Source organism: Fistularia commersonii, chromosome 26 (assembly GCF_037954325.1).
Source record: "Fistularia commersonii isolate RoL2024-O1a breed Wild chromosome 26, RoL_Fcom_v1.0, whole genome shotgun sequence".
Lineage (NCBI taxonomy): Eukaryota > Metazoa > Chordata > Actinopteri > Syngnathiformes > Fistulariidae > Fistularia > Fistularia commersonii.
The window spans coordinates 9,249,456-9,264,044 of record NC_141309.1 but is presented as its reverse complement, the minus strand read 5'-3'; positions in this window follow the sequence as shown (position 1 = coordinate 9,264,044).

Below are 14,589 nucleotides of genomic sequence, written 5' to 3'. Positions count from 1 at the left end.
CAAAGCCTCCCATACATCAATTCTTAGAGTCAGCAAAGGGTTACTGACATGTCTCTGGCTTTCTCAAACTCCAATTCCTGCCCTTGGCTTTTAACACAACAATTCTTAAGTAGGGCCCTACAGTGCCTCACAAGAAGCAGCACATGGGAGGGAAACAATTAGTCTGTTTGTAAACAAGTCCGTCACTTACGATCCCACATCTCCGCCTCAGTGCTTAGATTGCTCCGCCCAGCACAGGAGGGGGTGCTTTGTAAGAAAAGGTGGAGATTGTCAGACCACTTGAGCACCACTTCAGTGTGGAGAGAGAAAGAGCAGCAGGAGTCCATTCTCTGAACTTATAACCATCAGTACTTAAGATTACTTTACAGGAAAATATATTTTTCAAATTGATTCTTTTTATCTGAATAGCAAATTATCAAGCTGTTGACTGACAATATTAAAATCAAGTTTTGGGGTGAATATGGTGAGAAATTTAGCAAAGTGACATGTAGTTTGTGACAGTTTCTGTATCTTGGTGAAAAGTCAGAGATGTCACAAAGGCCGTTTCCATCAATTGACTAATAAGTCTTTTCACCACTGTCTTTGTATTGTTGTCAGACTGGCATTGGACATGTGGGTGCATGTGTGTATCAGCAACACTCAAGTGAGAGGATCGGGCAGGGAGGGCAGGAGGTTCAGGGCAATGTAAAGTAATCCTTTAAGTGGGAGACTTTAACTCTTTCAGAAAGTAAACAGCCTTTTAGTTGAGGGAGTATTGTCATTGGGTAGTGTTACAGAACTGCAAGAATGCCCTAAGGCACTGTGGGTGAGTGACTTAAGAAAGCTATGTGTATGTCTGCAGCAGGGAACGTTAGTGTGTGTGTATGTGTGTGTGTGTGTGTGTGTGTGTGTGTGTGTGTGTGTGTGTGTGCATGTGTGTGTGTGTGTGTGTGTGTGTGTGTGTGTGTGTGTGTGTGTGTACCTCTTAGGGTATCTCTCCTGCTGACTGCAGCCTTGAACATTTCTGTGGCAAGGAAAAAGTGAACAGATGCCTCTTCGCTGGGGTGCATTGGGCCACCAAATCGGAAATATCACTGATCCTGTCCCAATTCAATTATAGGACAGCAACTGATGCACAACAGAATTTGTTTATATGTACGTGATTGGATATGTGTCCTTGAGTCCGGCTATGGTCGTCTCAAAATGTGTGTTATGTGTGTGCAGGCATGCATAGCTGGCATGTAAGTGCTCCGGGGTTAAGGGGGAGGAAGGATGACCCCGCACAGCTGACGGTCAGTCATGCAGGACAAGATAACACAATAACACTCTTGTTAACCAGGACATGGCATACCTCCCACCTGTTACCCCCAGAACCACACACAGTCATACATATACTTGCACATGAATAGGCACATGCACACAACCCATATTGGGTGCTTCCCCTTGATGGCTCATTTGAGGCCTCTTCTTCCATCATTTAGCAGCAAGCCCATTTTTCTTCAAGGTTGTCAAGTAGGGTCTCGTTGCTTAGCCAACTTCCTGTCTGTACGCCAGTATAATGCAGACAGGCCTCTTGAACTAGCAAGTTTAGTCTGGATCTGGATAGGAGTGAACGCAAGACAAGCAATCTCAAGCCATAACTTATAAGAAAATAAAAATAATTCTCCCAAATGCATATGCTTGTAACTTGATTATATTTATGTTTCTGCAAAGTTGCTACAATATTTATGTGGTCTGTGTTTGAGTTTTAAATCCCAACTTTGTTTGGATAGCTAAGCCATGGGAAATACTGTGTAGACTAAATCTATACAAGATGGAGAATTTACTTCTGAGTATGTGAGGAGTGAATGATTGAGTGGGTGAGTGAGTCCTTCAGTCTGTCACTGATAGGACAAGAAGATGGATCCTGACCAAATATGGGTTCAGTGACCACCAATTAACAATCGAGACAAAAGGACATGGTAGGGAATAGAGGAGTGGCAAAGTTTTACAGTGGAGATGGGGGTGATGGAAAGTTTGATACACTTCCTCTCCATGGAGAAATCATTTCTAGTGTGAGCAGAGTGGATGATCTGGCCACATCTTGGCTACCATTTACATTTTAAAATAAACAACTGTTGATTCCGAAATATTCACAGGGGAATTTAGAAAAATACAATGTCTCTAAATACTTTTTGTTAATGGATACATAAAATAACACTCAGTAACATGGAATAATTGCAGAGAAGCTCAGGATTGTGATGTATAGCAATAATATTTTTTCTAAGCATGCCAAACCCTTTTTTTTAGCAGCCAATGTTAAAAAAGTGTGAGACACATTCATTTTTAGGTGTGACTAGATCACACAAAACAAGTAAAATTGGTAGTAAAGGACTAATTGCTTAAAAGTGTAAGCCATGCTGCTCAAATTTAGTTAGGTTGTCTGAAAATACTCTTGACAGTTGAAAGTCTTGTAAAGACTCTATTTGGAAATAATATTTCAAGATCTTCATCACTCAGTTCAACCATGTAACTGAGTGGCAGGGTTAAAAAGAATGAATGCAGGGGAATAGAGTGGTGCTAGTATGGTGGGCTGGGGCAAAAGGGTACAAAATGGGAGGTAAGCAAAAAACAAATTCACAATACCAGCCCAACGTTCAAAAGTGTGAAAATCTCTATAAACCCATCAGCTCCAATAACAGGCAGGGCTGAATAGATGAAAAACAGAGGAGGTGGAGAGAGAGGTTGAGCAGAGCCACAGAATGAACTGGCCTCCTCCATTCACTTTTAAATTTCCTCCATAGTCCCCAGCACACTGTTAATTACTGGCCAGGCATTCCCCTGCCACCTTTTCACACATAACAAGCGCCCTATCCAGACCCACCGCTGGAATATGCCTGCAGCCGAAGGATCAAGACCAATTATGGCCCTAAGCTGGACCTATTTCTGTTTAGCCCGAGGGGGGCACTGAGGGTGTTAAACAGAGAGAGGAGGGGAGCAGAGGTGGGGGAAGTGTTTTTCCCACAACATAAGTGTTTCTTGTTTATTCCTTAGTTTACAGCGGTGAAGTAACAAAATACCAAAAGGAATCTGGACTGACTTGGCACATAAGAAATTGATCACATTGTATGCATATTAAAAACATAATATAGGGGAGGTGAAGGCATCTCCAAAAATAACATTGTGCCCTCGTCATGTTTGGTAGCAAGTACCTTGTAGTATCAGTGGTAGTAGTGGTGGTGGTTGTAGTACACTGATGGATGGATGGATAATAATCAAGCAACATGGGAATGAAAAAGGGTTTCCCAGAGAAAATGCAGAAGTAAGAAAGTGAAAAAACACAACCCTGAATAAAAATGTTGTTTTTGTCTTTCAATATAAAGACTATGCACGCACACGCACACACACACACACACACACACACACACACACACACACACACACAAACTTGAATTACAGCTCTGAGAAACCATTAGTTTCCTATATAAGCAGACCTGCTGATGAAAGCTCATAAAGGAAGCTATGTAAATAAAACAAATGAAAAGTCGGAGCTTATAGGTGGTGGTGAGAACGAACGCAAGGGAACCTCTTGGGTTTATTGTTTGTGAAGGGTGCTCAATTTACTCTAGCCTCTGGAGGAGTGAGTGGTGCCATCATGGAGGCATTACCTAACCTCTTCTATTGGATGAAAACACCGCATGCAACATTAGTCTCAAAGCTTACTGAATTAAAAAGAGGAAAGATGGGAAGAAGACGTAAATAAGAACCCATGCATACTGCAAGGGTATTGGCTTCTCACACACACAACATATGATGAAAGTCTTATTGTACCCATAACCTTCATTTTAGACACAGGAGGCTGACCGCTAACTCAACACTTTTGTATATTATTGTTTATTGTTGAACTGCAAATAATCAAATTAAAGTGTGGGAATTATTTTCATTGTTCTCAATAATATTCATTCATTCAGAGAGAAACCTTGTTCGAAACTGGGCACAATACAATCTTTGTTCAGGTGTTGTCACATTATTTTGTCAAAACCTGGAATATAAATATTCAGCTAATTCTCAGCTCTTGCTCTGACGACAGGATATATTCAATGATATTACATACAAAAATTTAATTAAAAACCTGAAAGCAAATGCAAAAAGTATATACAATATTTAAAAGAAAAGAACAAGGTCAAACGTATGCATTATAAAGCACATGTGATGGTATGAATCAGTTCTGATGAATTTAGGTGATCATTTTACTCTCTGGAGGATGAAGGTTTTTGGGTTCAAACACACTGACAATATATATATATATATATATATATATATATATATATATATGTATTTATCCCTGCCTGTGAACATTTTAAATTACATTATAATCATCACAAAATTCAGTTGTGCAGAGTAACAAAACATGTTGTAACCTCTTTGACACCTTTTAATCAGAATTTTGTAACCAAATCAAGGCATCTGTATTTACAAGCAGATTGCACATTTGTGAAGCAGCATTTTGCTTTAGGAGCACAGTTTGACAGGATGCGCTCCTCCCACTCATGAAAAGAATAGATAACTGCTTATCTCCCGAAATGAAAGAGAAGCAAGAAAACAGAAAATGAACGTGAGCAGCAGTTTTGCTCAATGCCATGTTCAGGGCAAACTCCACTTTTGTTGGCAATTTACATCTTCTTCCCTACGTGCAGATTATATTGTGTATATTGGCTCCATTTTCTGTGCACCAGAATAATGAACATTATTTCTACATCTTTGGTTTAGTTAGCTGTGTACTGACAGGACAGATCAGGTTGCATTGGATATTTACTCGAGTGCATTTGTCCACTGTTTGCAGAGATAGGGTCTGGTGTTTGCGGAGAAAATGCTAATATTTATCTTTTGTTTCTTCTAGATATCATTGTGTTGTGTGTGTGTGTTTTTGCTTGGATGTGTGTGTGTGTGTGTGTGTGTGTGTGTGTGTGTGTGTGTGTGTGTGTGTGTGTGTGTGTGTGTGTGTGTCTGCGTCTGCGTCTACGTGTGTGTGTGTCTGTGTGTGTGTGTGTGCGTACATATGAGACAAAAGGACAGATGATTTGACTTCCTCATGTTCAGAGCAAACTGGCCAAGTTACTTTCAAGTTGCTCTCAATTGGTATAACACTACTTTAAGCATTATATATGTGAACCTGATCCACACTGACACATGCAATTGTAACAATTCTCCAAACTGTCATCTTACCCATGAAATGATGTAAGCGCCATAAAACATGTTAACCCAGAGGATCAGTCACTCCTATCTATGATTTTCATCCTATATCAGAGCAGAACAATTGGTCCAATGTTTTCATGTTGCCGTAATGTTTTAGGGCCAAGTGTTATTATACATTTAAATCCATTAGTCACATCTAAGTGGGTGCTGAGAGCCGGCATGCAGGACTTCATGACTTCATGTTATTGTGGGGGCCAAAGTAAAGTCATGCTTTCATCTCTGAGTTAGCTCAGTCAAGTGTACAAGGACCTGGAGGTTAGAAGTGGCTTAAACTTTACCACCTGAGCCGAATTTAATCAAGACGAAAATGTCCGTCAGAACAGAAGAAACACATGTATCAGTGACATAAATGATTCAGTATCCACAGGACCTCAGAGAAAAGACAAGACTATAAACTATTGAAGGGGTCTACGCATGGATCCCAGTAAAGGTCTGACAGGTGAACAGATCATGTCAGCTAACAGAGAGAACGGCAGAAAGTGAGAAAAATCGGCTTCTGTACTTCCTCTGACATGACCGCGCTTCCCATGGTGGAGCATTTAGCATAAACAGATGAGATAATCTAAACTGTGGATAATGCACATGCCTCATTCTGCTAAATAAATAAGCCTTCACCCCTATTCTCCTCCCCCTGTGCCTCCCCTCCAAATGTCCATCCCTCCATCTCCTGCTGTGCCAATGCTCTCCATTTATTCCTCCTCCTCTCCATCAGTTGGTTAGATGGAAAGAGGGAATGAGGGAGAGTAAAAGTGGAAAAAATAGAAAAGGGCTCATATCATCTGTGGGCCAAAGGTGAGTCGCCTGGGGAGGCAGCGGGAATGAAATTCTCCCAGTCCCATTTTACCAGCCATTCAAAGCACATTACTCTGGAGAAGGGGACACTTATAAAACCCCTGCACTTGAGCACATTTCTGTGTGTTTACGGGAGACTGAGAGGGGCTGCTGTACCTTTACCTCAGTAATAGATTCCCAATTTGGACTGGGGCCCCCAACTTTCTCTCTGGCTTGTGTCTTTCTTTCTCTATATTTTGCTTCATCATTCTCTCACCTCCTTCCCTTAATTCCTATTTTCACATTCTCTATCCATTTCTCTGCTGTCTCCCTATCTATCGGGATGAGTCCCACCAGCCTGACTGCTTGAAGAGGAATATCGGGAAACCTGTTTGCATGTTGGCTACTTTAGAAACCGCAGATTATTTAGGAATGAATTAGCTGAAGATATAATAGGCTCATGAACAGCTAGATAGCTGTCAATATATCTGCACTGTAACTGGAGCCACTTACAGGAAGGCTTGCTTCTGCATTTTATTCATTTATTTAATTTTTTTTTTAAAATGGAAGTGTGTTTCAAACTATGGCAGTTCAGGTGATGGGTAGGATATAAAAATTGGGGATCAAATGGTCTTCTGAGGCCTTTTAGAAAAGGAGCTAAGTGTGAACTGAATGTAAGATAGATATGGGTAATTTTAGTTCTTCTAACATTAGTCACGCTATTGATATAATGGCAAGATCAAAAAGCATTCTTTCTAGGTTGCTGAATGCAGGTCTGTAAGATAAAATAAATGCAAACACTCACTGAAAATAATTTCTTCATTTTTAAATTTGTGATGATGGGGACATACTGTTTTTACTGAGATGCTATCAAGTTGAAAAGGCCCCTTGCTTAAATGGAGACAAAATATAGAATATACATAGAATTAAATTCAAAAGCATTACAATCAAATATTACTCAAATTTTAGATGGCAACCATTGCAATCCGGCCCCCGCTGCAAACCACGGTAACCTGGAATGTGAAGAGTAGATGTTTTGCGTACTATCCCGGATCAGTTTGGGCAATCCATGCTCAAGTTCCACAAAATTTTATATACACAGGTAAGATAAGTAAAAGTCAACTAATTATAGTATTAGGCCCCTGCTCTGCTCACAGGCTATGATTAACCTATTGACCCCTCCCACTTTCAATACTAGGCATTCATTGGGTACATTATCGACTGTTTTAATTAGGTTACTATGTTACATTATTCTTGTTTCCATTTGGTGTCCTGTGAATGAAGTGTAACACAGATGCCTATTTCAAGGGTATACATTTACTTTAGGCTTCACGAAAATTATAGATAATGCCAAAAGGTAACTTAGGTCTGCTATAATGGAAAATAATTTGATATTCTATCCTCCTTCTTCTTCTTTTCCTTTTGGCTTTTCCCTTCAGAGGTCACAACAGCAAATCAACCTTCTTCCTCAAACCCTATTCTCTGTAACCTTGATACTCTATCCTCCAATTTGTCCGATAATCTGACCTTATCAGATGTACTTTTGGGAACAAAATATTACCAGTCTTTTCAATAGTTAACAATAAATACAAAGGAAAGAGAAATCTTAGAAGGAAAAAAAAATCTCAATATCTTGTCACAAACTGTTTCAGGCCGAGAAGAAGAGACATTAGTGAATCTCTTTGGAAGCCAGCTGTTTAGACTGGATGGCAGGCTGCCCATCAGTGACAGGCCCTGAGCCAGAGTACCACTGGAGGAGCCGATAGGAGCTGGCAGGTGAGACCTAGCCTGGAGTCAGATCATACAAGTCCAGCTGGGGCTAACCAGTGGACCAACAAACAGCAGCCCTGTGCAGGTGGCCTGACACAGACGTAAATGTGACCTGCCAATGATGGACTCTGACCGAATTTGGCGGGATTCAGAGAAGATTTTTGTTTTTGCATAAAGGGGCACAATAAAAAGAAAAAGGTTCTCAAATGCTAAGAGGCCACGAAAGAAAGTGGTAAAATCAGAGCATTGCACAATTTCAGATAAAAAGTTGAATATACTGATGCAAATGATTTAATCCCTTTTTCACAGCAGGTGCTTCACAAGAAACAAAAGTCAATTCTCTAGGTCTATACATAAACTATCAGCCATTGGACAGTCTTCTATCTATTTCATCATCTTTCCTTCGTGTCCCATAGTTGAGGGTACAAAAGAGGCTTATACACCCCTTTTTTTCTTGAGACCATAAGGGTGTACTTTAATCAACATTGTGTGCAAATGAAATGTCACGCCCTTTAATGTGAGAGCACTGTGGGAAATGTCGAAAGAAATGTCAAGTGGTTGCAGGGATATGGGACCAGAGGGTTTGATGTAATCCATGGTACAGTAGGCTGAGGGGCCACTGGGCATTCCCAACCTTAACTATCAGGACAATTGGGAGAATTTCATTGGCTTGAACCTTGACTAAAAAAAAAAAAAAAAAGATAATAATTACTCAAAGGGTACAGACAGTTATTGACAAAGGAAGAAGAATCCCACAAAATTTAACTTGACATAAATGCCTCTCGATTCTGAACTAAACAATAGGAATCTTTTTGTTCAATAAATTTGTATTATATTAAAGTATAATCATTTATTCAAATTTATTTCATTCAACAAAGCACCAGTGGTATAGGCATAATGGTATTTTTTTTATTGAAAAACACATGGAAAGAAGTTGAGAGAAAGGTAGACCACAGCCTCTTTGGGTAGAAGTTTGTTTCCAGTTTACGGTCCAAAAGAGCACAGAAGAAAAGATAATTGCTACCATTATTGGATTTAAAGTATTGGGAGTGAGAAAAGTCAGCATCTCTAATGAAGAATAAGATATACTGTGTGCATCAACACTCTGTATGTATACTTCATTGTCAGTTTCACCACAAGGGATTCTCAAAATAAGTGAACATCTATTTATTCCCATTTATTTACTTTGAAAAAGCAGCTTTCTGAATAACAGCTTTCATTAACTGATCAGAGAAGATTTAAGTAAGAGGCTGCTCTCTTGCTCTCATGCAATCACTAACCAAAGGGCTGAAATTTGCTGGTCCTAAAGTAGGAAGGGATTATTTTTGCTCTAAGATATAACAGTCCACCTGTCAGAGGGAGTTAGAGATGATGCCATATCACTGACAGGTATACTATCAACATGCGCAAAATTCAGTTTCTCTCAGAAGAAAATTAAACTATTGGGAAAATAAGGACATGGAGTGTGCACCTACCAGGAAAGACATGACTTCTTCATATCTTGCAGGTGATATAATTCTGCTATGAAGAAAACAGAGAGGGTGGGAGATAGTGACACAATATGTAACTATGCAGGCAGTTTGTGTTGTGTTTACAAGTATGGTGCACTATTGCGTGAGGGGCCTGGGCTCTGGCTCAAATTAACTGTGTTGCAGACTGGTCTGTCAACTGCAATTACCTGCCTCACACTTCCTGGACGACCATGGTAATATATTTCCTTCCTTCCACCCATCCTGGCTTCATCTCCTTTTCCTTGTTCTCGCCGTGGTCCCTTATTCAAAAAATCACCAGGAAATGTAAACAGGCCTTGGCCATCTCCCTGTCAGCTTAGAAGGCCTAATAATGGGAGCCTGGCCTAACAAATTTAGAGGCTATTTTCAGTGAGAACCCTTTGCTTTCTGACTCCTCTTCCATCCCTACACGCCCCCAGGCCACATTACAGGACAATTATCTCAGGCTAGTCAGTCGGAGCAGGGGGGTTAACCTGAGAAGCCACTGGCTACCGGTGATAGCTTTTTTCAGATTTATTAATTTACAAATTAAATTGCGGGACTTGATTTGCCATATTGGAAGTCAGGGTTTCTTTCTAAATGTGGGGATGTTTGCATGTGTGTATGTATTGGATCGTTTAATACACATGAGCACATTTTGGGTTATGTTTGTCTCTCTGAGAGAGAGAGAGGGTGAGAGAGAGAAGTCTTCTCAAGATATTGCTTTTTATTCCAGAGGTGATACTGACTTTCTAATTGCAATGTACTGAGGATTGCTGGTCTCAATTCAAATGTGTAAAACTGAGCGAGTTTCTCCTTAGAATTCAGTCTCCATGTTTGTCTGGAGCCAAAATGACAGTTGCTATGAGAGCTGAACTAGACATGGTCGTGGGCAGTTATGGGATTACAGAGACCGATAGAAACACGCTATAGCTTTATACATCATAAAGATTTGAGCAGGTCATAGAAAAGACAGGAGCTGATGGACACAAGCAGATAAAAGCACATACATAAGCAAATACACATCTGCAACACTAGCCAAACTTAATGAGTGTACAGTAAGCATGTCCAACTGCATCTCATTTTTTTTTTGTTTTTTTTTTTTTGTCAAAAAACTGTTTGTATTGAACAATAAGATTGATAATTGCATTTTTTTGTGTCTGTTCATTCATCTGTGAATACTTGTATCTTTATGTGTCATTGCATTTATTCAGTGTATGTCAGTGCATGTAACCATGTACATGCTGGAGTGCACAGAGAGGTGATTTTAATGCTAAGGCACCCCTACAGGCTCAAATCCACCTTGGTAACACGGTTATAGTCATGATCCCTTGACGCTAATGTCCCTTGGGGGGAAAAACATTTAGCCATGATGAAAAATCACGTAAGAAACGCCAGTCCTTGGCTGAAGTGCATTTATGTGCATTCACACAGCCTTGGTTTGCTCTTTATCCACTTGCATCATATCATTCCAGGGAGAATGTGGCAGTCTGGGCAATGCTGCCATGCGGTTACACAATTATTTAACTATATAAAATAGGTTTAGGCTGGAGGCCAGATTGAACAGTAAGTGCAATCATCTTTGTTTTTCTGCTACCCCTGTTGGTCTTTAAGAACAGTACTTGTGGACATTTATTTGCAAGGATGTCATTATTCATTTACTGTAGTGAATTACAAATGCAATATTCTATTTTTGAAATAATTTGCAACATGTTTCAGTATACTGTAATATCAAAGATGTATTTTGTATTCTTCATCTACTTAAACAAAATAAAAATAGTTTGTAGAACACCGTTTAAATGTCATGGTCACTGCACAGGTTTTCATATAACAATGGAAGCCACAAATTTGGACTTTTTAAGCATATAATAACAATAAATGTCAGAAGTTAGCATGGGGGGAGGAAGGGGGTTACCTGCTGAAAGCCGTCATGTAAATTTGGCAAACTGCTCGAGATGTGATATATCTATTTATTCGTTTATTAAAAATAAGCCATTTAAATCGATTTTTCATGTTCCCAACAGACTTTCATGGAATCTGAAGTGAGTAGAATTCTTATGTTGTAGAACCTTTGTCTTTACAAATGAGTCATGTTTTTACCTTTATCATACACAGACTTATGTCTGTGGAAGTTTGTTGACTGGTGATACCAGTGGAATTTTAGTTTGCAAACATAGCTGCATCCAAGTAATAGCTCGGTACTACAATGAGCTACACAATGAGCATGCGCAACCTTGTGTCTCTTAGTTTGCAAGTAGTTCATAAAAGCATAAAAATATCCTACTTGTCCTTTTTGGTCCCCATTTTCACTTCACACTGAGAAACCTGGTACGTCCCTGCACCCTGAACTCTGTACAGCTCTTGTTAAATGTGAGGATGTTCTATACAGCTCATTAATGATCTCAGTCAATGTCAAGATGCACTTCATAACAAAATGCAAGTATGTATTTGACAAAAAAGGAACCTTTGAACCTGGATTTGATTTTCAGTTGTTTTTCAATTCTTTGCAAAGTTTTGATATAGTGTAATTGTTTTAGATAAAGCAAAAAATGAAAAATAATTATATGATTCACTGAACCATCATTGCCACCATGAGTTTCATGGCTACAATCTACACCAAACACATAGTTATTTTTTTCTGAGAAAAAGTTAGTTTTAATTTTTTTATTTAATATCACTTAGTTTTGCTCATTTATCTTTTCATCTATTTTTGCTCTATTTGACTATTCGTGATTGCATTCCCATATTAACCCATCAAAAAAAAATCAATTTATTTAGGTTTAGACACCCTTGTTGCAAGATTATATGAGGCAAACGGGGATTGAACTTTCTAGGTTATTTGGAAGAGTGAGGTGGGAGAGCTTATAAATAGACAAAAAAAAAGAGACAATGGTGAGTAAAAGTGGAAGGGAAATAGGGACAAGGTGAGGACAAGAAAGGAGAAAGCGGAAGAGCACACCAGATAGTGGTGTGACGGTTGTTCCTCTCTATTTCCAGCCCCTTGTCAAAATGAATTTCACATCTTAATATGGAGAAAGTGCTTACTCTCAAAAATACAAAAAGCAGAAGTTGGTGGAAGCAGCAGTAAAGGAAAAGGAGGCGAGTAAAAAAAGGGACTGGAAGAAAGGGTAAAAGGGGTACAAAGCTGACAGTAAAACTTGGGAATTGAGAACTTAATTAAAGGGAGGGAATTGATGAGTGAGAGCCTTTTCTGCCAAAATGAGCCAAACAAAGGGCCTGACTCACTGGTTGATGGTCAAAAATGGAATGTCCGGCCTGCTCCTCCAGTTATTAAGACTTCCTCGGTTTGAAGAATTGTACATTTCTCTCTGTGCTCTTCAGTGGATCTTGATTAGAATCAGAACCAGAATCAAAATGCTTTTTATTGCAATTGAAACACTGCTATTATAGCGAAATTGTTAATGCTTCTCCCACGGTACAACACATAAATACATAATACTATAAAGGAAAAGAACCTGAAGGTTATGAAAATATAAATGTATAAAATATATAAAAGATATAAAAATAAAATAAAAAAGTGTAAGCATGTCTGAGTTGGAAATACGGTGGTGTTTGATTAAGTATGATTCAGCATCATCATCATTTCAAATGCTCCTACTTGTGTAATAACTGTGCGCAATGAGAATGTTTAGCTGTTTGTGTTTAGGGGTTTCATATGTGTCTCTTAGGAATAGAATGACTGTTCACAGGATGTGTTTTCAGCTTCATTACTGATTGTGGTGCTGTGTGTACCAGCCATGACATCAGCACAAAATTGCAGTTTACTGTGGGAAAGGTTCTCCCACAGTAACCATATTACAAGGGAAACATCAACAATCGTTGTGGTGTGGAACAGTGGTTTTCTAGGACAGCCCTATCCAAAATCTCCCAACAAATTACAGGAACATCATAAACACAACTTTTATTTTTACATTATTAACACGAAATGGTAATATGATCCCTAATTGTTCCCTCTCTTGAAGGCACAGCTCTATTTTTATTTAAGTTGATTTTATTCCCTTCCCTTCTCGCACGGTCCGGAATGGCTCTCACCCTTTTCCACCTCTGTTGCTCGGATGGAACACGAAGCACTTTGCTTTACAGACAGGAAAATGTGTCTCCTCATGATCCTGTATGTATTTTCTGTTCTCTTTATCATCACTTTAACAGCAGGAGTAAAACCAGAGACAAGCAGAAACAAAATCTTCCAAGACTGCCAAGTGGCAAAGTTGAGCTAAAGCTGGAGCGTGGAATCACATGAACCAAAGCCCCTCAAGGGAGAGAGTGAGAGAGAAGGAGAAGGAGAAAAGAGAGAAAAGGAGATAGAGGCGGTGTGATGGGCTGCTGCTGTTCAGTGTTGGGGATGATAAAACAGTGGGGGTGAATAAGGGCCTTGAGCTATGATAAACACATGCACACACTGATGCCCACCCCCCCACCCCCTCCACACACACACACACACACACACACACACACACACACACACACACACACACACACACACACACACACACACCACTGTCTCACCACTAAAGCACCTGCCTCTCCATGGATGGGGTTGATTGCACAGCCCTGACTCATCCTTGGCTACATGTCAAACCCTGGGGAGCCTCCGATTGGCATGGAGATACTAATGGAGTGGAGCAGGAGAGCTGCTGGGAATGGCAAATCTCCGGCTGTGGGATGCAGCGGAAGTCTATGTGGGATCAGGCTCTCGCCCGTCAGCCCAGAGTTTTGATCTACAGTGAGGCACTGCTTTTGATGTCTTAATCATCTCCCTCAATCGAGCTCTGGGAGGTTGGGGAAAGGAGAGCAGGGTGAGGTGAGGGTGAGGTAGGAAGAGAAGCAAGGGGTGTGAAGGGAAGGATTGGGGCGAGCCAGAGGAAGTGTGGGTAGTGGATTTGACATTAAGACTGTTTGTATCTGGATGTCTGCGTCTCTGCCGCTTCTCCAGAACCTCACCTTGACGGATGGTACGATCACGTGATAAGCCCATTCATTCAATTGTCCCCATTTTATGATCTGGACTGTCTTTGCTCTAACCCACTTTCCATTTGTGTAACAACAAACTTTACAGATAATTGATGAACTCTTTTACACAGAGTACCTGGAAAAACCTCAAGTAGATAGGCTGTTCTGACAGAAGGCAATGTTCACACAAATTTACAAAGCTGAACTTCACAGGAAGTGTGAGTCAAAGAGTTGCTGAGATGATCATAAGAGATGCAACTGAGAGCCAGAGTTCAGCACAATCCAATTAAATCAACAACCACTGTCTGGAGTGAGGAGCAGAGGCCAGAAGGAGAGAGGTTCAGAGAAGACGCAATTGAGAGAAGGAGAAGGA